The 23,878-nt window shown below is 44.4% G+C and overlaps 1 protein-coding gene and 1 long non-coding RNA gene across 2 annotated transcripts in view; one reads left to right on the top strand and one right to left on the bottom strand.

The window, feature by feature from the left end:
• LOC148144758 (uncharacterized) overlaps window positions 1-23,878 on the bottom strand; it is a gene marked incomplete at its 3' end in the record, with an annotated part of 211,087 nt that overhangs the window by 16,255 nt on the left and 170,954 nt on the right. The window lies entirely within an intron of this gene.
• On the top strand, window positions 2,608-22,083 carry LOC148144760 (uncharacterized). Its single transcript, XR_015751646.1, has 4 exons — window positions 2,608-7,212; window positions 12,359-12,549; window positions 19,233-19,360; window positions 21,769-22,083. It is a non-coding gene; the product is annotated as an uncharacterized LOC148144760 (long non-coding RNA).

Raw genomic sequence — 23,878 nt, 5'->3', positions numbered from 1 at the left:
TGCACATCCCTGGATGTTATGGGTAATTTAGCATGGTCAAGCCACCCTAATCTGCATATCCCTGGGCACTATGGGTAATTTAGCATGGTCAATCTACCCTAACCTGGACAAATTTAAAAATCACAACACCAGTTTAGTGTCCAACAAGTTTATTTGAAAGGACTCGTGTTCAGAGCACTGCTCCTTCATCAGGTGGTTGTGGAGAATAAGATCATAACGCACAGAATTTATGGAAAAACATTAGTGTCCTGCCACTGCAATTATATATTGAACGTATCTGGATTATTAAGTCTTTCATCTTTGAGAATGGTTTGCAGTTATCATTAATATGTAAATCACAGATCTTCAGGTAAGGCCCATTTTCGACATAACTTAAGGTTTTATAACAAAAGGTGACATCTCAGCTCAAACACTGCATTAAAGGTGTGAGGTCAGAGTCTGTCTGTATCCCAATCTTCAGTCAGACTGGTTCTGTTTCCACAGCGGAATTTACAAAATATTACTTGTATTGACTGCCTGCAGGTTGTGCATTTTTTGAGCAAAATAGAACAAATCTGCAAATATAATGCCACAAACATAAATTCACCCCCATGAAGGTATCTGTGTGTGTGTGTGTGTGAATGAGAGAGAGAAAAGTCTATTTCCGTGCTGTAAATTCTATGTCTATTTGACAACAGATGCTTTATTCCCATCGGTGTAAATATTGCAGCTGGGTACAAATACTTAGATGCAAGGGAGAGATGTGGGGCACTTGAAGAATCCTGGGAGAGCCCTATTTCTAGTTTACTTCCTCACGAACAAACATTAAGCATGAGCACCTATTCATTTCTAATTTTATTTCATTTTTCTTGTTTGATTCCCTGCTATGACTACACTATGTGTCTGGATGGTTGACAGGTTGGGAGATTGTGGGTTGGGTTGCGACTAACTGAATGTTTTATTGTTCCAGAAAGAATAAAAGCGGGTCAAAGCTTCAGCAGAAATCCAGCAGAGCTGAGAACAGACCTACATCTTACTCTGTGGGAACAGGCAGATCAACAGAGGATAGAGAAATCAGGACCTGAAATTCAAGCTGACACCAGACTACCCTGTGATCAGTGCTTTGATTAGCAGTGCCAACCCTTTACCTAGCTTCCCATTTGATTACTCCTCCATATTCAGAATCCAATCCTTGTCACCCTTAAGCCATGTAAGGAGTCTCAGATCATAATTATTCTCTTCGATGTGTGCTGTCAATTCATTCACTTTGTTACAATACAGCGCACATTCAGACACACCATTTTTAATTTCAATTTTTGTCATCTTTAGAATCCAGTTTTGATTGCTGGTAAATTTATTCTCCTTGTCCCTTTCTATCTTTCTCTGGTGTTCACTTTCCACATCACGACATTGCTTACTGGCCTTGATTTAGATTTGCCATGCTAAATTGCCCATAGTGTCCAAACGCAGTATTCCAAAAGTGTCCTAAACAACATACTGTACAGCAGGAACATGACCTCAACTCCTGTACTCAATATTCTGACCAATAAAGAAAAGCATACCAAACACCATCTTCATTCTCCTATATAGCTGCAACTCCACTTTCAAAGAACCACGAACCCGCACCCCAAGGTCTCTTTGTTCCGCAACACTCCCCTTACATGTGTCAGTCCTGCCGGGATTTCCTTACCAAAATGTAAACATCACATTTCTCAAAATTAAACTCCATCCGCCACTCCTCGGCCCATTGGCTCATCCGATCAATTCTAATTTAGAGTGAACTCTCTTTCCTCTCATATTCCCTAAAAGCTGAAAACCTCCATTCCACAGCCCTCCATTCTCACTTTGTTGAATCTAAACCCTGCTGTACCTCATTCTGAAGGGTCTGGTTCATGCTAATTAACTCAGGGGATATCTAATTGAGACATACAGAATACTAAACAGCATGGACAGAGTGCAAGTTGGGAAGATGTTTCCATTGGTCGGAGAGACTAAGACTCGAGAGCATAGCCTGAGAGTAAAGAGAAGGCCTTTTAGAATGGAGATAAGGAGAAACTTCTTCAGCCATACAGCGGTGAATCTATGGAGGCCAGGTCACTGAGGATATTTAAGACAGAGCAAGGTAACTTCTTGAGTGCCAAGGGGATTGAGGGTTACGGGGAGAAAGCGAGAGTATGGGGTTGATAAACTTATTAGCCACGATTGAGTGGTATGAGCAGACCTGATGGGCTGAATGGCCTAATTTCTGCTCCTGTCTTATGGTCTCTTGTTATCCTGGACACAGCGAGAGAATTGGGAGCAGGAGTCGACCATTTGGTCTTTCGAGCATGCACCACACTGAACAGATCATAACTGGATACGAATCTACCTATTTTAGAGGGAGGAGGAGAGCTTCTTCAAGGTAGGCAACCTTGCAAGAGGATTTGCAGTAGGTTAAGATCAACTAGGAAAAGTGAGGACTGCAGATGCTGGAGACCAGAGTTGAGAAGTGTGGTACTGGAAAAACACAGCAGGCCAGGCAGCATCCGAGGAGTAGGAGAATCAACGTTTCGGGCATAAAACCTTCTTCAGGAATGAAGCCACACATCATTCCTGATGAAGAGCTCATACCCGAAACATTAACTCTCCTGCTCCTCAGATGCTGCCTGGCCTGCTGTGTTTTTCCAGCACCACACTACTCAACTCTGGTCTCCAGTATCTGCAGTCCTCACTTTCTCCTACGAATCTAGCTATATCTAATTGGATAGGCTGGGACTTTTTCACTGGAGCATACGAGGTTGATAGGTGACCTTAAAGAGATGTATAAAATCATGAGGGGTAAGGATGAGGTGATTGGCAGGTGCCCTTCCCGAAGATGGCTGTTTCAAGATCAGAGAGCAAATTTTGAAGGTGAGAGGAGAAACATTTTTAAAAAACATAAGGGGCACCATTTTCTTTTCACACGTAGTTCAAGTGTGGAAAGAATGTTCAGAGGAAGTGGTGGATACAGTTTGACATTTAAAAGACATTTGGATAAGTACATGAATACAAAAGTATTGGAGGAATATGGGCCAAACACAGGCAGGTAGGACGAGTTTAGTTTGTGAATATAGACAGCATGAACTAGTTGGACTGAAGGGTCTGTTTCTGTGCTGTATGACTCTGGAACTGTTCTGTACTGGTCTTAAAACCATTTTCTTGTCTTCCTCCACTTCATTGTTTTTCTAAAATCAGATGAGTTCAGCCTTGAATATATTCAATGACCCCCTAACTGCAGTAAGACACCCCCACTTCTGAACTCAATTCCTCTTGCTCATATACCACTTGCCTTGCTGATTGCTTGCTGCACCTGTCTGACAACTGGCATTGACTGATGTAGAAGGACGCTGAGGCCCCTTGGTGTGTCCAGACATCATTCCTGATGAGCTTATGCCCGAAACATTAACTCTCATGCTCCTCAGATGCTGCCTGACCTGCTGTGCTTTTTCCAGCACCATACTTTTCAACTCTGATCTCCAGCATCTGCCGCTCTCACTTTCTTCACGACCCAATACATCTCCTTTTAAACAATACACCTCCTTTCTGTTTTTTTCCCCCACAGCAAAGGCTATAACTTCGCATTATGGTACTGCATTTGCCATGTGTTTGCAAATTGTGGTATTCTCTACATTGGGGAGACCAAGCAGAAACTTGGGGAAAGGTTTGCCGAGCATCACAGCTGGGTCCGCAGAGGCCGACCGGACCTCCCAGTCACCACCCATTTTATTTCCCCTTCCTACTCCCTTTCTGACAAGAACACCTTTGGCCTCCTCCATTGCCACAACGAACCAAACTGCACATTGGAGGAACAACACCCTATCTTCCTACAGCTCAGAGGACTCAACATTCAGTTCTCCAATTTCAAATATCCACCCTTCCCATCACCCCACTCCCTTCCCAGCCCCGACCCCTCATTTCCACTGCTCCCTGCTACCAAGCAGATTCCTTTCTCCCATTGACCAACCACGTCGTACCCTCAGCCTGTTTACCTATCCCCACTTCACCACCCTGCCCCCAGCAAGTCCTTTATCTGCATCCATCCCCAGTCTTGAAAAAATATTACACCCAAAACGTTGACTTCTCCACCTCCTGATTCTACCTGGCTTGCTGTGTTCTTCCAACCTCCTGCCTATTAATCTTGCCAATTGAGACACACACCTGGACCAATGTTTCCAGAGTCTCTCCCTTCCCCGATTCATTCGCTTTCCTTTCAGTTGTTGCAAGTCAACCCCAGAATGAGAAAGAAGCGGAAAGACGAGGGCGAGAAAAGAGAGAACCATACTCACAGATCTTGGACAGAGGAAGGAATTTGCAGTCTGGGTGAAGCTCAATCTTCATTCAGAGAGGGAGGAACACGAGTAGCAGCTTCAGTAGCTCATGGTCGAACTTCCGCATTCAGACAATAGTAGCTCCGAACGGTAGCCACTGTCTTCTTCCGGTCCTCCAGTGCTCTCTATTGGTCAATTAAAAGAAGGTCGCGCGCCCCATTTTGCGGACAGCGACAAGCATGCTCATGTTTTGCTGACACTGGTGGGCATGCGCACTGAGTTTCTGACACCGGCAAACATGCGCAGTATGCTCTGCGTGGATGCTGGTGTTCCCAATAGATATTAAGTTTCCAAATGCCAATAGGAAGAGATCGAGTCACAATTTTTTTCCCCCTGTGGCTCGACATTTTATTACTTTTGCATCTTGTCTTGCTGCATAACTTTCGTATGCCTTTTCCCCTTGTTGAGAGAGAGTGTGTCCCAGTGAGCTGTCTGTGAGAAGGAGCTGTAACCAGTTACACAGATGAAGAAACATTACACTATTCGCAGCAAGGGGGTGACTGTACACGTTTCCTGAGTGTGATCACAGTTTCAGTTGTTCATCAGAAACAGAAAGCCAAAAGGATACCAAACTGCGGAGAAGCCCTGGAAATGTGGGGACTGTGGGAAGGGATTCCATTCCCTATCGGCACTGGAGATTTATCAGCTCAGTCGCAGTGGGGAATGGTCGTTCTTCAAAACATTATTACAACATTATCCCCCATTGACTAAAACACATTCACGCTGCCCGATTACCTTGAACTTATATAAGTTCTGTCATAGCATCTTTAATAATAGCTTTGAATATTTTCCCTTTGACATATGTTAAGGTAAATGGTCTGCAGTTTCTTGTTCTCGGCCTCCTTTTTTGAAGAAAAGAGTTTTCCAATCTAAAGGAACCTTCCCTGAAACTAATGGGGTTTGGAAAATTAAAACCAATGCATTAACTATTTCACCGGCAGTTTTTCTTTAAGGGTCTTGGATGAAATCCTTCGAGTACCTGGGACTTGTCAGCTCATAGTTCCACCACTTTACTCAGTACTACTTCCCTGGTAATTGTTACTGTCTTCAGTGCCTCCTTCCCTTTCAGTTCCTGATTTCTAGCTGGTTCTGGGCTATTACTTGTATCCTCTCTAGTGAAGATAGATTCAAATTCTTTTCAATTCATCTGCCATCTCTTTATCCTCCGTTATTGAATCCCCAGACATTTTCTACAGAACCAACATTTACTTTGTTAACTTTTTTTAAGAAAAGCTGATGAAACTTTCCTTCCTGTTTTTATATTTTTGGCTAACTTTCTAACTCTAATTGCTGTGCTCCTGCCTGCATTATTTCTGATGTTTTGTCCCAGCTCTCAACTCTCGCATCAATCTGTCTGCTTATTCTATAGAACTGACCTTGGTTAAGTGTTGCAAAACACACAAAGGCAAGTCTTTCCTCTCCAGAAAGTCTTAGTACTTAACACGATAACATTCACTTTGAAATATTGTTCATTCCAACTTTACCAAGCATATCCTCCAGATTCAAAATCCCACAATGACACCTAATTTTGTTATAGTCTCTAATTTTGAAGAGACATTTGAATACCCAGTGATTAACTGGAAAAACTGCTCATTAACTTCTCACATTTTAAACAAAATAAATTACCAATTAACAGGAGTAACTTAGCAGAATAACATGTATGGCCTTAAATGGTAAATCTAGTTTTCTTTCAATTGACGGAGCATGTCCACACCAGGGAGAGGTCGTTCACCTGCTCCATGTGCAGCAAGGGGTTCAACCAATCATCCACCCTGGGGACCCACCAGTGGGTCCACACAGGGGAGAAGCCATTTACCTGCTCTGTGTGCGGGAAAAGATTCGTTCAGTCCTCCAACCTGCAGAGTCATCAGCGGGTCCACGCTGGGGAGAGCCGTTCACCTGCTCAGTGTCCAGGAAGGGATTCATTGATTGGTCTTCCCTGTTGAGACACCAGCCTGTCCACAGTGGGGAGAGACCATTCACCTGCTCCATTGGCAGAAAGGTGTTCAATCAGTCATCCCATCTAATCAGACACCAATCCAGCCACACCGAGTAGAGAACGTTTGGATGCTTGTTGGTGTGACTTGTATTAGTATTCAAGAGGGCATACTTTCCCTGGTGAGTTGAGCACATATTAAGATACATTTACTGATTTGGAACATGCAGTGGAATTGGGAGGTGTATACATGTCATGTTTGACTCTGTGAAGAAATCTACCCTGTGCAAAGATTGGCTCAGGTTTCTCCCTCCCCCACAAGGCTGTTAGGACGATAACATGGCGTGAGATGTTGTATAATAGGTCTCCTTACTAACCCACTCACAAACACTTTCTATTTACTCATTCATAAGTCTTTACTAACCTGCTCACAAGAGCCCTATATCTAATAATACCACATTCCCATTTCATTCATTTATAATTCCTTGCTATAATGCGGCTTCATTCATTCATTCATTCATAAAACCGTGGTTTTGCAGTATATTTTGAGATTACAAGATAGACTAAATTAAAACACCCCTTTCAACTCATTCCTGCTTTTTCACACCTTCAACCCTTATCAGCTCTTGCTACAAGCAGTGTTTAGGCCTATTTCTACATCAAAAGCTCCCTCTGAATCACTGTCAAAATAGTAATGTATTCAGAACAATACCAGTCCCCCGCCATCTTCTCTCCATGAAAGTCTTGTCTTATGAAAGATTATAATATTAATCAACCCTTGTCAACCATCTCTCAGGACCTGAATAGATACAGAACATCAAACAGTTTCCCTGACTCACAGCCACTGTCCCCTTTAAGAAACTGACTGTCGAGACTTCGCTTCTGTGAAATTGCATGAATGAATGAAACTCACGCCGGCAAATACTCAACAAATCTCACAACCCAGCTACGGTAAGCAGTTTAATATTCTTTTATTCGGGGCAGGTACCATGTCTAACTTATTTAGAGCATACAGTCCTAGTATTTTTTACTAACATTTACTAACTTAAAAGACAAAAGGACTGATACCGCTTAATTCTGCAAGCAGACCATACAGACAATCTCAATCCTATCGGGGTAGCAGCCAGCATTTGTGTACAATAGATAAAACGCTGGAAAACCATAGTAACGGAATGTTAGTATATGTAAGAACTGTGTGTAAAGTGGCTGCTGTAAGGACGGTCTTTCAGGATTCCATCACCACCTCAAACTTGTACAACTTGCGGTTGCTGAATAAAGAGGCTATTTTGACCACTCACTGATTTTGGTTGCTATTTGAACACGATCCCATAACAGGAACAGAGAATGCTCGCCAGTGCTGAAGGCTGGACAAAAAGGAAATCTAAAGTTTCTGACGGTGGCTTTTGTGAGAAATACCCGGAGCCATTTGGAAATTGTCAGGGTCCGGGTGACCCAGTGATGTTCCCGGGCTCTAAGCCACACAACAAGTGACCTTTCCATCCAACTTGGCCACACTGACCAGATATCCGAAATTTATCTCATCCCATTTGCCAGCAGTTGACCCATACCTCTCTCAACTCATGTATCCACCCAGATGCCTTTGAAATGTTGTAACTGTACCAGTCTCCACCACTTCCTCTGGTAGTTAATGCCATACACACATCACCTCCTGTGTGAAAAGGTTGCCCCTTAGATCCCCTTCTCTCTCACCTTAAACCTATGACCTCTAGTTTTGGACATCAAAGTGTCTGGTTCCATGCTGTACAGCTCAATGAATCTTGTGGAAATGATAATATATTGGTGGGACACACTTGATGGGCCAAAGGGCCTTATTTGTCCTGTCTGATTCTGTGATCAGAAAACTCCAATAGGGTTCCCCAAAAAGCATGCCTCCCTGTGACTTTCAGAAACAGACACCATTTATAACAGGTTAATGCAATATTAAACTTTATGTGGAATTTAAGAACAGACATTGTTCCATTAGAGCACGTTCCTTCTGTGCTGAAACTATTCTATTGTTTGTGGGAGATCAGGCTGAGGAGCTTTAACTATTTAGGTTTAGATATTACGCATGTAAGTCTGGAATAACTGTGGATTAGGAATCATGTTTAGGGAGAATGGTATTCCCAACGTCTGTAATCCTGTTGGGTTAGAGAGAGAGAGAGAATGTCACACCTACAGAGCACACAGAAGAATTGTGCAGCTTGTCCAGTCTGTTGAGTTGGTTCTGCTCTCAGACAAGACTGGATGTAGCTTTTGATGGATCCCTATTAAACACTACATTAGAACACTCCAAATCCAAGGAATGTATCATGGGCAAATCAAACAGGACATTTGGAGAAACAGGTGCTGACATTTCTATCCTTGTGTGGACTGGGGGGGGGGGGGGGGGGGGGGGTGGTGAAGTCTTCAGGTCAGGAAACGTGTGGAGAGAGAAACAGTTAATGTCTCGAGTCTGATTTCACGCTTGTTCAAAACTGAAAGGGGCTGGGAAATGCTGGTTCTTATGTCGTAGACAGAGAAGGGACTAAGAGCGAGGGGAACACATGGTGAGAGTACCCAGAGCCAAATGCATAGATTGCTAACAATGGTGAACAAGTAATTGAGATCATTTGGGTGTTAATGAAGGTATGAAAGGAAGAAAGCTTCCACACTGCTCAGAACAAAGTCAACAAGACACGCCTGTGTGAGCAAATGGAACAAAACTGGAGAAGACTAAGCAGGGCAGACTCATACAGTGAATGGTAGAGCCCTGGGAAGTGTTGCTGAATAAATAGTACCAGGAGTGTGGGCACATAATTCTTTGAAAGTGGAAGGGTGGTCAAGAAAGTGCTTGCTTTCATGGGTCACAGCATTGAGTATAGGAGTTGGGACATTATTTTGTGGCTGTACAGGACATTGGTGAGACCACTTTTAGAACACAGCATGGAAGTCTAGTGGCCATTCATGTGGAAGGACCCTGTTAAACTTGAGAGGCTGCAGAAAAGAGTTGCAGGGATGTTGCTGGGACTGGAGGTTGAGTTATAGGGAGAGACTGGGGAGTTTTAACCCTGGAGCATCAGCACCTGAGGAGTGACCATACAGAGGTTTATACAATTATGATGGGCCTGGAGAGGGTGAATACGAAGGTCTTTTATCCTCAGGGTACAGAGTCCAGAACTAGAGGGCATAGAACATAGAACAATACAGCACGATGTTATGCCAAATATTTGTCCTAGCTTCGGCACCTATCCATGTACCTATCCAATTGCAACTTTAAGGTCACCAATGCTTCTGACTCTGCCACTCCCATAGGCAGCGCATTCCATGCCCCCACCACTCTCTGTGTAGAGAACCTACCCCTGACAGCCCCCTATACCGTCCATCCTTCAACTTAAATTTATGTATCCTTGTAACACTCTGTTGTACCCGGGGAAAACGTCTCTGACTGTCTACTCTATCCATTCCCCTGATCATCTTATAAACCTGTATCAAGTCACCCCTCATCCTTCGCCGTTCCAATGAGAAAAGGCCTAGCACTCTCAACCTATCCTCGTACGACCTATTCTCCATTCCAGGCAACATTCTGGTAAATCTCCTCTGCACCCTCTCCAAAGCTTTCACATCTTGCCTAAAGTGAGGTGACCAGAACTGCACACAGTACTCCAAATGTGGCCTTACCAAGGTCCTGTACAGCTGCAACATCACCTCATGACTCTTGAATTCAATCCCTCTACTAATGAATGCTAATACACCATAGGCCTTCTTACAAGCTTTATCCACCTGAGTGGTAACTTTCAAAAAGCTATGAACATAGACCCCAAGATCCCTCTGCTCCTCCACCTTACTAAGAACCCTACCGTTAACCCTGTATTCTGCATTCTTATTTGTCCTTCCAAAATGGACAACCTCACACTTGACAGGGTTGAACTCCATCTGCCACTCCTCAGCCCAGCTCTGCATCATATCTAAGTCCCTTTGCAGCTGACAACAGCTCTCCTCACTATCCACAAATCCACTAATCTTCGTATCATCTGCAAATTTACTGACCCACCCTTCGACTCCCTCTTCCAAGTCATTAATAAAAATTACAAACAGCAGAGGACCCAGAACTGATCCCTGCTGAACTCCACTTGTAACTGAAGCTCCAGGCTGAATATTTACCATCTACCACCACTCTCTGACTTCGACCAGTTAGCCAGTTCTCCATCCAACTGGCCAATTTTCCCACGATCCCATGCCTCCTGACTTTCCGCATAAGCCTACCATGGGGAACCTTATCAAATGCCTTACTAAAATCCATGTACACTACATCCACTGCTCTACCCTCATCCACATGCTTGGTCACCTCCTCAAAGAATTCAATAAGACTTGTAAGGCAAGACCGACCCGTCACAAATCCGTGCTGGCTGTCCCTAATCAAACAGTGTGTTTCCAGATACTCATAAATCCTATCCCTCAGTATCCTTTCCATTACTTTGCCTACCACCAAAGTAAGACATAGGTTTAAGCATAGGTTTAAGGTGAGAGGGGGAAAGATTTATAAAGGACCTAAGGGGCACCTTGTTCATGCTTAGGATGGTGTATGTATGGAATGAGCTGCCAGAGGAAGTGGTGGAGGTGGGAACAATTACAACATTTGAAAGGTGTCTGGATGAAGGGTTTGGGTTTAGAGGGATAGCAGCCAAATGCCTGAAATTGGGACTGGGTCAGATTGTTGAACCAAAAGCTCTGTTTCCGTGTCATGTAAGTCTATAACTGAAACCAGAACCTTTTGCTGATAATCTTCCAGCTGAATGTTTTTAGTGCACCCAATTTCAGGAGAATCCTGGTTGGTGAAATTGACATAAGTCCTGTTTCCTGGAAATTCTGGGAAAATAAATGTTAATAATCCTCCAGTGAGAAAAACCCTAGCTCCCTCAACCTTTCTTCATAAGACGTGCCCTCCAGTCCAGGCAGCGTCCTGATAAAACTCCTCTGCACCCGCTCTAGGCTTCCATATCTTTCGTAATAATGAGGTGACCAGAACTGAACACAATATTCCAAGTGTGGTCTAACCAGGATGCTATAAAGCTGCAGGACAACCTCACAGCTCTTAAACTCAATCCCCCTAATAATGAAAACCAACACACCATAAGTCTCATTAACAACACTATCAACTTGCGTGGCAATTTTGAGGGATCTGTGGACATGGACCCCAACATTCCTCTGTTCTCCACACTGCCAAGAATCCTGTGTTCTGCATTCCGATTCAACCTTCCAAAGTGGATAACGTCACACTTTTCCACGTTGAACTCCATCTGCCACTTATCAGCCCAGATCTGCATCTTGTCAATGTCTCGTTGTGGCAATAAATCAAATCAAATCAAATCAAATCTCTCACAAAGCCTGTCGATGGTTTTAATAGACACAGATCGAGAGCAACCTTATCCAGACTCTGTGCCCTCCCCTGGATTGACTTGCTTTCTCTCCAGTTGATACAAACCAACAGCTGAACTCCAGGATGAGAAAAGGAGGGGAGGGTGAGAAAAGAGGGTGTTGTGCTCACAGATGTTAGATAGAGAAAGGAAGTTGCCGTCTGGGGTAAAGCTCAGTCTTCTCTGAGTGAGAGAGGGCAGCAGAGGCTCATGGCCCACCTTCCGCATTCAGCCAATACGGGGGTGGCTCTGATTGACTGGAGGACGCGTCTCCTTCCGGTCCTCCAGAGTTTCCCAAAGGTTGGTCTGCCCGTCCATCAGAACGATGAAGGGCGGGGTCCCTTCCCGATCTCACACATGCGCACCAGCACATCCCTCACAGCATGTATGCGCTCTGCACGCGGCCAAATAGAGAGGTTTCTGCACCGCCTTGGATTGTGGGAGCTATAGCTGCCATTAATGAAATCAAGTGTCCCAAATGCCTTCTTAACCGACCCATTCACGTGGTAGTGAAATACGCGTGAGGAGCCAATCTTTAATCGATTTTAAATTTATTCACTGAGCGAAACCCTGCAGGTGTTTAACTCTAAACTCTATTTCTAACTCAGTGTCAGTATGTCGCTCTTTATCTGTCTTCAAATAAGGACGGAATCAATGCCATTCATCTGTCCCTCCTTAACATTATTTTTTTTCGTTTGTAGATTCCAACCCTCTGTTTCGATAATTTATTAAAAGTTACTTGTGCTACATGGAAGTTGCCAGCATTTAGTTTCCCTGGAGAAGGGGGTGGTCAATATGCTGCACGGTGACCCACAATGCCCTTCGGCAGGGAATTCCAGGATTTAGACCCAGCGACACTGAAGGAATGGCAATATGTTTCCATGTCAAGATGGTGAGTGGCTTGGAGGGTTACTTGCAAGAGGTTGTGGTCCCAAGTATCTGTTGTCCTGGTCCTTCTAGGTGGAAGTGGTTGTTGGTTTGGAAGATATTTTCTCAGGATTAGATTAGATTAGATTACAGTGTGGAAACAGGCCCTTCGGCCCAACAAGTCCACACCGACCCGCCGAAGCGAAACCCACCCATACCCCTACATTTACCCCTTACCTAACACTACGGGCAATTTAGCATGGCCAATTCACCTGACCCTGCACATCCTTTTGGACCTTTGGTGAATTTCTGCAGTGCGTCTTCTAAATAGTACACACTACGGCTTCTGAATGTGGATGTATGTGGAAATGGTGCCAATCAAGCAGGCGACTTTTTCCTGAATGGTACCAATCTTTTTGAATGCTGTTGAGGCTGCATCCATCCAAGCTGGTGGGTGAGTATTCTATTTCACTGCAGACTTGTGCCTTGTAGAAGATAGAATACAGTTTGGGGAGTCAGGAGGTGAGTTACTTGTCTGAAGTATTCCTGGCCTATGATCTGCTCTTGTAGCCACTGTGTGTATGTGGTTCTTCGAGTTGAGTTTCTGCTCAATGTTCAACCCCAAGGATATTGATCATGGGGCATTTAGTGACAGTAACATTGTTGATATCACAGGTCAGTGGTCAGATTATCTCTTTTGTGGATGAGTCACTCCTTGGCATTTTGCAAGGCATGCATGTTACTTGCTACTCATCAGCCCATTGGATGTGGTTTAGATCTTGTTGCATTTCAAACTGAACTGTTCAGTTTGTGAGGAGTTGTGAATAGTGCTAAACATTGTGCAATTAGTGGCGAACATCTCCACCTTATGATGGACGAAGGTCATTGATGAAGATGGTTGGGCCTAGAACACTACCCTATGAACTCCTGCAGAGACGTCCTGGAGATGACTGACCTCCAACAGCCATAGCCATCTTTCCATATGCCAGGTATGACTTAACAATTAAGACACACAAACACTATTTCACAACTAATTGAAAGAATAGGTATGAGACACCCCTCTTCTGGGTGTCTCCAGTGAAAGTGTTTCTAGAACTGAAAAAATCTGATAAGTGTTGACTTTCATCAACTTTTTTGATCTTGGCAGTTTCCTTTCTCTCCAACATTTGCATCATGTTAGCAAGTTGAATAATTCTTCTTTTTTCAGCAAAATGTTTTACAGAAGGTAACATTCTTAATATCTGTGTAACATTCCGTGGGAAAACTTTCAGTCTGCCAGTTGTAGCAAATTTCTCTGAAAATATTTGACAAATGCACTTACAAGATGCAGTGTTCCCAAAGTTAAAGTACTTTTAACAGCCCCTTTATATTTTCCAAAATTCCCAAGAAAGGGGACATGAGCCACTTTTACCCACCACAAATCTGCTGAAACTGGAATAGACTTAGAGAGTCACACTGCATGGAAACAGGCTCTTCGGTTCAACTCATCCATGCTGAGCAAATTTCCCAATATGACTCAGTCCCAAGTTCCAGTATTTGCCCTATATCCTTCTAAACCCAAAATATTTATCTGGGCACATTTTAATTTTGTAATTGTCCCACCTCCAACACTTCGTCTGGCAGTTCATTTCATACATGCACCACCCTCTGCATGAAAATTTGTCCCTTAGGTCTCTTTTAAATCTTTCTATTCTCACCTAAAACTTATGCCTTCTAGTTTGCGACTCACCCACCCTGGGGAAATAGACCTAGGCTATTCGCCGTATCTATGCCCCTCATGATTTTATAAACCTCTATAAGGTCACACCTCAGGCTCTGATACTCCAGGGTAAACAAAAACATGCCCCAGCCCCTCTCTCTTTCAGTCTGTGTAACTGATTAAAGCTCCTTCCCACAGTCAGCTCACTGGGACACACTCACTCTCAGTCTGTGTAACCAGTTAAAACTCAGTTCACTGGTGTGTTCCTGCCTGAGTGCTTCTCTGGTCACACTGATGTCCAGTACCTTTTGAAGCATGTAGAATGGATTTCTCCTTCCAAATTCAAACCCCCAATGATATTGAGTGACCCTGTCAGATCTTGTTATGGAATTTCTTCCGAGATTTGTATCTGCAGATCTTCCCCTTCTGATACCCTGTAAATAAAGTTGAAAAAGTCATTACTGTCCATACCAAATAGAAATTCTGATTATATTGTATGTGTCTGTGTGTTTAAAGTACAAAACCAGTAACATACAATCGGTATTACATAGAACATAGAACATTACAGTGCAGTACAGGCCCTTCGGCCCTCGATGTTGCGCCAACCTGTCATACCAATCTGAAGCCCATCTAACCTACACTATTCCATGTACGTCCATAAGCTTGTCCAATATGATTAAATGTACATAAAATTGGCAAATCTACTATCATTGTAGGCAAAGCATTCCATACCCTTACTACTCTCTGAGTAAAGAAACTACCTCTGACATCTGTCCTATATCTATCACCCCTCAATTTAAAGCTATGCCCCCTTGTGCTCGTCGTCACCATTCTTGGAAAAAGGCTCTCCCTGTCCACCCTATCTAACTCTCTGATTATCTTATATGTCTCTATTAAGTCACCTCTCAACCTTCTTCTCTCTAACGAAAACAGCCTCAAGTCCCTCAGCCTTTCCTCGTAAGACCTTCCCTCCATACCAGACAACATCCTAGTAAATCTCCTCTGCACCCTTTCCAAAGCTTCCACATCCTTCTTATAATGTGGTGACCAGAACTGTACACAAGACTCCAAGTGCGGCCGCACCAGAGTCTTGTACAGCTGTAGCATAACCTCATGGTTCCAGAACTCGATCCCTCTATTAATAAAAGCTAAAACACTGTATGCCTTCTTAACAGCCCTGTCAACCTGGGTGGCAACTTTCAAGGATCTGTGTACCTGGACACCGAGATCTCTCTGCTCATCTACACTACCAAGAATCTTACCATTAGCCCAGTACTTTGCATTCTGGTTACTCCGACCAAAGCGAATCACCTCACACTTGTCCGCATTAAACTCCATTTGCCACCTCTCAGCCCAGCTCTGCAGCTTATCTATGTCTCTCTGTAACCGACAACATCCTTCATCACTATCCACAATTCTACCGACCTTAGTGTCATCTGCAAATTTACTAACCCACCCTTCTACGCCCTCATTCAGGTCATTTATAAAAATGATGAACAGCAGTGGACCCAACACCGACCCTTGTGGTACACCACTGGTAACCGGACTTCAGGATGAACACTTCCTGACAACCATCACCCTCTGTCTTCTTTCAGCAAGCCAATTACTGATCCAAATTGCTATATCTCCCATAATCCCACTCCTCCGCATTTTGTACAATAGCCTACTGTGAGGAACCTTATCGAATGCCTTGCTGAAATCCATATACACCACATCAACTGGTTTACTCTCATCTGCCTGTTTGGTCACCTTCTCAAAGAACTCAATAAGGTTTGTGAGGCACAATCTACCCTTCACAAAACTGTGCTGACTATCCCTAATCAAATTATTCTTTTCTAGATGCTTATAAATCCTATCTCTTATAACCTTTTCCAACACTTTACCAACAACTGAAGTAAGGCTCACTGGTCTATAATTACCAGGATTGTCTCCCCTTCTTGAACAGGGGATCCACATTTGCTATCCTCCAGTCTTCTGGCACTATTCCTGTAGACAATGACAATTTAAAGATCAATGCCAAAGGCTCGGCAATCTCCTCCCTGGCTTCCCAGAGGATCCTAGGATAACTCCCATTCGGCCCAGGGGACTTATCTATTTTCGCACTCTGTAGAATTTCTAATACCTCTTCCTTGTGAACCTCAATCACACTTAGTCTAGTAGACTGTATCTCAGTAATCTCCTCGACAACATTGTCATTTTCCAGAGTGAATACTGTTGACAAATATTCATTTAGTGCTTCCCCTATCTCCTCTGACTCCACACACAACTTCCCACTACTATCCTTGATTGGCCCTAATCTTACTCTCATCATTCTTTTATTCCTTAAATACCAATAGAAAGCCTTAGGGTTTACCCTGATCCTATCCGCCAACAACTTCTCATGTCTTATCCTGGTTCTTCTGAGCTCTCTCTTTAGGTCTTTCCTGGCTACCTTGTAACCCTCAAGCGCCCTAACTGAGCCTTCACATCTCATCCTAACATAAGCCTTCTTCTTCCTTTTGACCAGAGATTCCACTTCTTTCGCAAACCATGGCTCGCGTGCTCTACAGCTTCCTCCCTGCCTGACAGGTATATACTTTTCTAGGACACACAGTAACTTTTCCTTGAATAAGCTCCACATTTCTAATATGTCTATCCCCTGCAGTTTCCTTCCCCATCCTATGCTTCCTAAATCTTGCAGAATTGATTTAAAATACACAGGAGACGTGAGGAAGGAGGTTTCAGGACATGGCACTCTCTGAACCCTAACAGGGTGTTGCAAGGGGCAGTGAAAAGATTTCAAAATGAAGTGGGTGGTCAGAGAGTTGTACAGTACAGAAACTCGACCCTTCAGTCCGTCTCATCCATGCTGACCAGATATCCTAAATTAATCTATCGCATTTGCCAGCATTTGGCCAATATCCGTCTAAACCCTACCCATTCAAGTACCCATCCAGATGCCTTTTAAATGTTGCGTTGGGACCAGCCTCCACCATTTCCTCTAGCAGCTCATTGCACGCACGCACCACCCTCTGTGTGAAAAAGTACAAACCTATGCCTTCCTCACCAAACCACGCCCCCTCCCCCGTTTTATCTGCACTTTGGGAATCTCTGGACTTGGACAGTAAAGTCCTCTTGTAGGGACCCACTATTTATTGCATACTTCCTTCCCTTATTAAATTTCTCAGAATGCCTGAAGATTAAATTCCATCGCTCTACCCCATTTACCAGCTGATCGATATCAGAGTGTAGCCGGAGACCATCCTCCTGACTATCAACACTATCACCTTTCCAACGTTTACTCCTAGACTGAGGGGATGGGGGCAGCACAGTCTCTGGCTGAGCAGTGGGAATTGTGTGTGTATGTGTGTATGTCACTTGCAGGGAGGACACTTTCTGAGCTCCCTTTTCTTCATTTTTTTATTCTCCCCAAGTCGATGCAGTTTGAGTTTCTTAAAACAAAAAAAAAGCAGGGTTTAATTTTAACTTCCCACTGGTTGAAACTTTGTCCTCCCCTCCAATGTCTGAGAGTGAGACACTTTCCTTCCCCTCCCTCCATGGGTAACACAGAATTGTGGGACTGGTACCTGACTGGTACTGGGGAGAGAGAGAGAGAGAGAGAGAGAAAGAAAGAAAGAATGTCACATCTAAAGAGCAGACAGAAGAATTGTTACGCTTGTTCAGTCAGTTGAGGTGGTTCTGCACACAGATGAGACTAGATGCTGCTTTTTCTGGATCATAATTAAACCCTACAATGGAACACCCTAAATTCAAGGAATGTTGAAAGGGCAAATCGAGTGAACGCATGGAAAACTGCTTAAAGATTGGCTAGCCTTTAACTTCACCAATTAGAAGTTGCTAGTTTGACAGCTCTCGTAATCATAGGATCCCTACAGTGTGGGAGCAGGCCATTCCACCCATTGAGTCCACACTGACCCTCTGAACAACATCCCACCCAGACTCAAAAATCTACACTGCATGTGTGCAGAGAAGGGGATATTGGAAGTGAGTGGGATGCTTTTACCACCAGCCCCCCTCTCCAAGACACAAAAATTCACACAGTGTCCCCGTCAATTCCTCCTGCCACCCACACGACCTACTGTCCATTCTCTCTCTCTCCCCCCACCCTGTGCACCCGTTATCCCACCCACTTCCCACTGTCTGCCTCCCCATGCATTCTCTCTCTTCCCCTCATCCTCTGCTCTCCATCTCTCCCATCTATATTCTCTCTCCACCCACCCTCTGCCCCCTATCCATTCTTCCATCGCCCTCCACCGTCTGTTGTCCAGTCATTCTCTCTTGCCCACCCCACCCACTACCCCTGTCCATTCTCTCTCTGTCCCCATACTCTAAACGCCGACTATTCTCTCCCCCTCCCCATTCTCTGACGCCCCATTCTTTGGTCCGCCACCCTCTGCCCTGCAGGTCTTTCTCTTCTCCCCAGCCTTTGCCCCCCTCAGTCTTTCTCTAACCCCACCCTCTGTCCCCCCAGTCTTTCTCTTCTCCCCAACCTCTGCCCCCCTCAGTCTTTCTCTAACCCCACCCTCTGTCCCCCCCAGTCTTTCTCTTCTCCCCAACCTCTGCCCCCCCTCAGTGTTTCTCTAACCTCACCCTCTGGCCCCACAGTCTTTCTCTTCTCCCCAACCTCTGCCCCCCTCAGGCTTTCTCTAACCTCACCCTGTGGCCTGCCAGTCTTGCTCTAGCCACATCCTCTGCCCCCGTCCATATTCTGTATCTCTACCCCGCATCCATTCTCTGCCCCGCATGCATTCTCTCTCTTTTCTCCCCAGTGCCCCCTCCCCACCCTGGTCTTTCTCATGCCTCCAGACGTCTTTGATCACTGTATCAAGCCCTTCTCAGAAGAGAGAGAGAGAATGGATGGTGATGACTCAACTGGGAGTCGGGGTAACAAATGTCTGATCTTTAAAAATGAAAATAGCTAAAATGATATATTCGGAAACATAATTAAAGTTTGAAAGCACGTTCAACTTTTAAAAAGAGCTGCTGAAATCTTTCTGATTCTTGCGCAGTTCGACCACAGCTCAGGACAGGCTGGAAGGGGTGAATGGCCAATTCCTAGTCTCATGAAACTGGTTCCAACTATTCGTGTGGAGAAAATGTAGAGAATCACCAGGAGACACAGAGAGTTCTTCAAGAAGTGAGTCTTTTATTTGAAAACACAAAACCGTGACACTGAGAATGCAGATTCTTGAATGCCCACGAACCTCAGGGTCCGTGGTTTTTTATATTTATTTTTCATGTTCCTCTTAGCTTATCAGCACGTCCAACTATATTAATCAAAAGTACCTCACTCGAGCTACACAATGAACCAGTGGTGTTAGTTCCCATTATCTCTTTAGTTGTGCCCTTATAGTTTTTTCCTACATTCTACTTAATGTTATTCTAATGTCACAGTTAGATATTTATTGTCAACTTTTGCAATAATAGTCTTTCATTCCAGACCCTACTTAATATTTTCCTAATGTCATGATTAGATATTTATTGTCAATAGTCTCAAGCAGGCTGACTCTACTAATTATTAATTAGATATTTAATGTCATGTCCCAAATATTTATTGTCCCAATCCTGTCAATCATATTTAGTAGGTGAGGCTAACTTTACTGACTGTTATCTCATCTTGCCATAGTGACCTTTCAGCCTCAACCTTACTCTGCTAATTAGAGTAAGAGCTTTCCACTATCCTTTGCAACAAATTGGCAGTGGTCTCCAGGCTCTAACCCTTCCCATGCTTTCATGCTCTTTTTTTTCCATACTATCTAAAGATAGAGTCACAGAGTTGTAGAGCACAGAAACAAACCCTTCGGTCCACACTGACCAGATTTCCTAAATTAATCTAGTGACCCATATGCCAGCATTTGCCCCTTATCCCTCTGAATCTTTCCTATTCATATCCCCATACAGATGCATTTTAAATAATGTAATTGTACCAGCCTCCACCACTTCCTCTGGCAGCTCATTCCATAAACATACCACCCTCTGTGCGAAAAGATTGCCCCTAAGGACTCTCAGAAATCTTTCCCCTCTCACCCTAAATCTATGCCCTCCAGTTCTGGTCTCAGCGCCTTGTCCCCACAACAAAGGGAAAAGACATACAAAAATTGAGCAGCCAGACAAAATGCAAAAGGAATAAAATATCGAGCCACAGGGATAAAAATTGTGGCTCTATCTTTTTCCCCTATTGGCATTTGGACACAAAATCTGTCAGTAACACCAACATCCCCGTAGAGCATACTGCGCATGTTTACCGGTTGTAGCAACGCAGTGCGCATGCTGGCCAGTGTAAGCAAAACACTGAGCATGCTCATCACCATGCGCAAAAAAAGGCGCGAGACCTACTTTTGATTGACCAATAGGCAGCATTGGAGGACTGGAAGAAGACTGGTCCTCCTACCAATCAGAGCCAGCCCATTGTCTGAATGCGGAAGTTGGACCATGAACTTCTCAAGCTGTGACTCCTGATCCTCTCTGAATAAAGATTGAGCTTTACCCAGACTGCAAATTCCTTCCTGTGTCCCAGATATGTGACTACGGTACTCTCTTATCTCGCTCCCTTTTCCATTTCTTTTTCATTCTGGGGTTCAATTGTTGACTTGCAGCAATTGAAAGGAAAGAGACTGAATCCGGGAGGGACAGACTCTGGAAACGTTGATCCAGGTCTGTGTCTCAATTCGCAAAATAGACAGGCAGGAGGTGAAAAAGTCGACGTTTCACAACCACTTACTGATAGGAAGGAAATCCTAATTGCACACAATGGTTAGGCCACATTTGGAACAATGTCCTGTACAGCTCCAACATAACTTCCCAAGTCCTATACTCAGAAGATTGGGAAAGTTTTCAAAACTTACAAAAGACTGCTGGGAAAGAATGTAGGGACAAACCGAACCTTTGAGGGTCAGCTTGGAGGCATCAAGGTCTCAGGACAAGGGGGTGGGGATGACCCCAGCTATGGGCCACGTGTGAGCAAACGGTTCCAGATTGATTTACGATATCTGGTCATTACAGACGAGTTGGACCGAAGGGTCTGTTTCTGTACTGTATATCTCTATGACTCTGGCTTTCCACTAACGTTTGCCATGTCAGTATATTCAATTTCTCTCTGGTGTCAGTGTTAAGACCTTGACGTCTCATTTTGCTTCCCCTTCCCAGGGATGTTAACCATCTTGTTTCTGGTTGTTCCTCAAGAAGCTGCGTGGCAGCTTCATCCTGAATTGACACACATTTTATTTGCTTCCCAAAGTCAGACCTGCTCACTCACAGCAGGATCCCAGTGTTGTGAAAGATATTAACTTTCAGGTGGAGGTATCCAAAATGCAGAGAGATGTCAGTCTTAATGTTTTTGCTTTTCTGTCCCTGTAAGATCCTGAATCAGCACCTTCAGGAGAATTAGTTCGAGCGGAGTGAGAACAGAGGGGGAGAGAGAGTGGGATGGTGCTTTCAATTTTGTGGAATAATAAAAGAAAAGAATATTCTGCAGAAAGTAGAATTCGTTGTTCTGAATTTCTACCCTGGTCTGATAGTGATGACTTTTGTAATCTCTTTTTACAGCGTATTTGAAGATCTGAAGGCGGAAGTTTCTCAATCAACTTATGAAGACCTTATGCCCGAAACATTGACCCTCCTGCTCCTCGGATGCTGTCTGACATCCCTGTGCTTTTCCAGTGCCACATTTTTCGACTGACTCTCCAGTATTTGCGGTCCTCACTTCAACATCAATGTCTGACAGTCACTCAGTCCACCAGGACCGCAACGATTTTCGACTGTGATTTCTGTGAGAGGGATCAAAGCTTTTTGGTTCCTGTCTGAGTATGTTTTCAGCATCAGTGGGACTGGATGAGAGACCCCACTGTTGCAGCTCACTGAGTGTGGAGCCTGAAACAGTTATATGGCCTGGGAAGAGGAATTCACAGCAGGGAGGGGCTGGAAATGCTTTTATGTGCAGCTGAAGCTTCGGCCGTGGAGAAACCGTGGAAGTGTGGCGACTGTGGGAAAGGCTTCCGTTTCCCATCTGCCCTGGAGACTCATTGGCGCAGTCACACCGGGGAGAGGCCATTCCCCTGCACCGACTGCGGGAAGGCTTTCAGACATTCCTCCCACCTGCTGGCCCACCAACAGGACCACACAGGGGAAAAGCCCTTCAGCTGTCCCGATTGTGGGAAGGCCTTCATGTTTTTCTCTGCCCTGTTGGCCCACCGGTGGGTCCACGCGGGGGAGAGGCCCTTCAGCTGCCCCGAGTGTAGGAAGGCCTTTACCTCGGTCTCCACCCTGCTGAGGCACCAGCAGATCCACACCGGGGAGAGGCCATTCACCTGCTCTCAGTGCGGGAAGGGCTTCACCTATTCCTCCCACCTGAACAAGCACCAGCGAGTTCACAGGGGGATTGAAGGAGTGACGGCCGAGTGCCATTATCGATTGGACCATCAACCCAGTTCCGGGGACTCCCGGATTCGAATCCCGCCACGACAGAAGGCAGAATTGATATTTAGTCAGAAATGTGGAGTTCGGAATCTAACGATGAGACCGTTTCAGGGAGGAGGTGGTGGGGAGAAAGCCCCCATCTGATTCACTCTCTCCCTTGTTAGGGAAGGCAACCGCCATTGTGGGAAAGGATTCACTCAGTCATTCCAGCTGCATCCTTCACCCAGTCTGGTTGACTCTACACTGCCCTCTCCCCACTGGCAAATGAGCAGGGAGAAACTTACCAGGATACAGGGTATGGGTTGAAATTGCTGAGTGAGGCAATATTTCCTCCAGGTTACGGCTGTAACAGGGATCCAATTACAACCTGGTGCTGCCCAATAGTAAAGACAGTGGGGTGTGTGTGGGCTTTGATCTTGAGCTGTTTAAAAAGCAGCTACTTTGTCTATGCCTTTTTGCAGGGGGGAATCTGAAGATGTAACAAAGTTGAGTCACAATAAAGGTTACCTGAACTTACTGCCGGGCTCAGACTCTTAATGAAGGCTTTGAGCTCCAAGAGGTTTTTTGTTTAAAGCTGCTCCTCTCTTTCAGCTTCCTGCAGAGTTTCCAATGTCGTGTATCAGATGGAGCAGTGAATGAGTAGCTAGTATTGTTAGAAATTGTAAATCTTTCAGGTACTGCGTTGTTTCATCAGCATTGTAAAGTTTACTGGCAGCACCAGGAGGTGTGGGCTGTGTTCACTAGAAATGATGTGGAGATGTTGGTATTAGACTGGGTTGATAAAGTTAAAAAATCACACAATACCAGGTTATTGTCCAACAGGTTTATTTGGAAGCACTAGTTTTCTGAGTGCTGCTCCTTCATCGGGTCGCTGTGGAGCAGCATCGTAAGACACAGAACGTATATCAAAAGATCAGTATCATGCAACTAATAGAATATATTGAACAAGCCTAGATTGCTATCAAGTCTTTCATCTCTTCGAATGGGTGCAGGTTTTGGTTCATTAACGTGTAACTGCCAGAACATCTTTTAAGTCACATTCTTGAGATGACTTAAGGTTTTATAAAAAAGGTGACACCTCAGCTCAGACAATGCATTTCAAGGTGTGAGATTTGAGTCTGTCAGTATTCCAATCTTGAATCAGACTGGTTCTGTTTCCAAAGGAGCAATTCATAAAATATTACATGGATTGACTGCCTGGAAATTGTATGCTTTTTGAGCAAAATTGAATGTATCTGCA

This window comes from Chiloscyllium plagiosum, unplaced genomic scaffold (assembly GCF_037043375.1).
Source record: "Chiloscyllium plagiosum isolate Xiang-an unplaced genomic scaffold, Cpla_swu_hap1 HiC_scaffold_27, whole genome shotgun sequence".
NCBI lineage: Eukaryota > Metazoa > Chordata > Chondrichthyes > Orectolobiformes > Hemiscylliidae > Chiloscyllium > Chiloscyllium plagiosum.
Note: the sequence above shows the minus strand (reverse complement) of the source record. Positions and strands in the feature narration are given on the sequence as shown.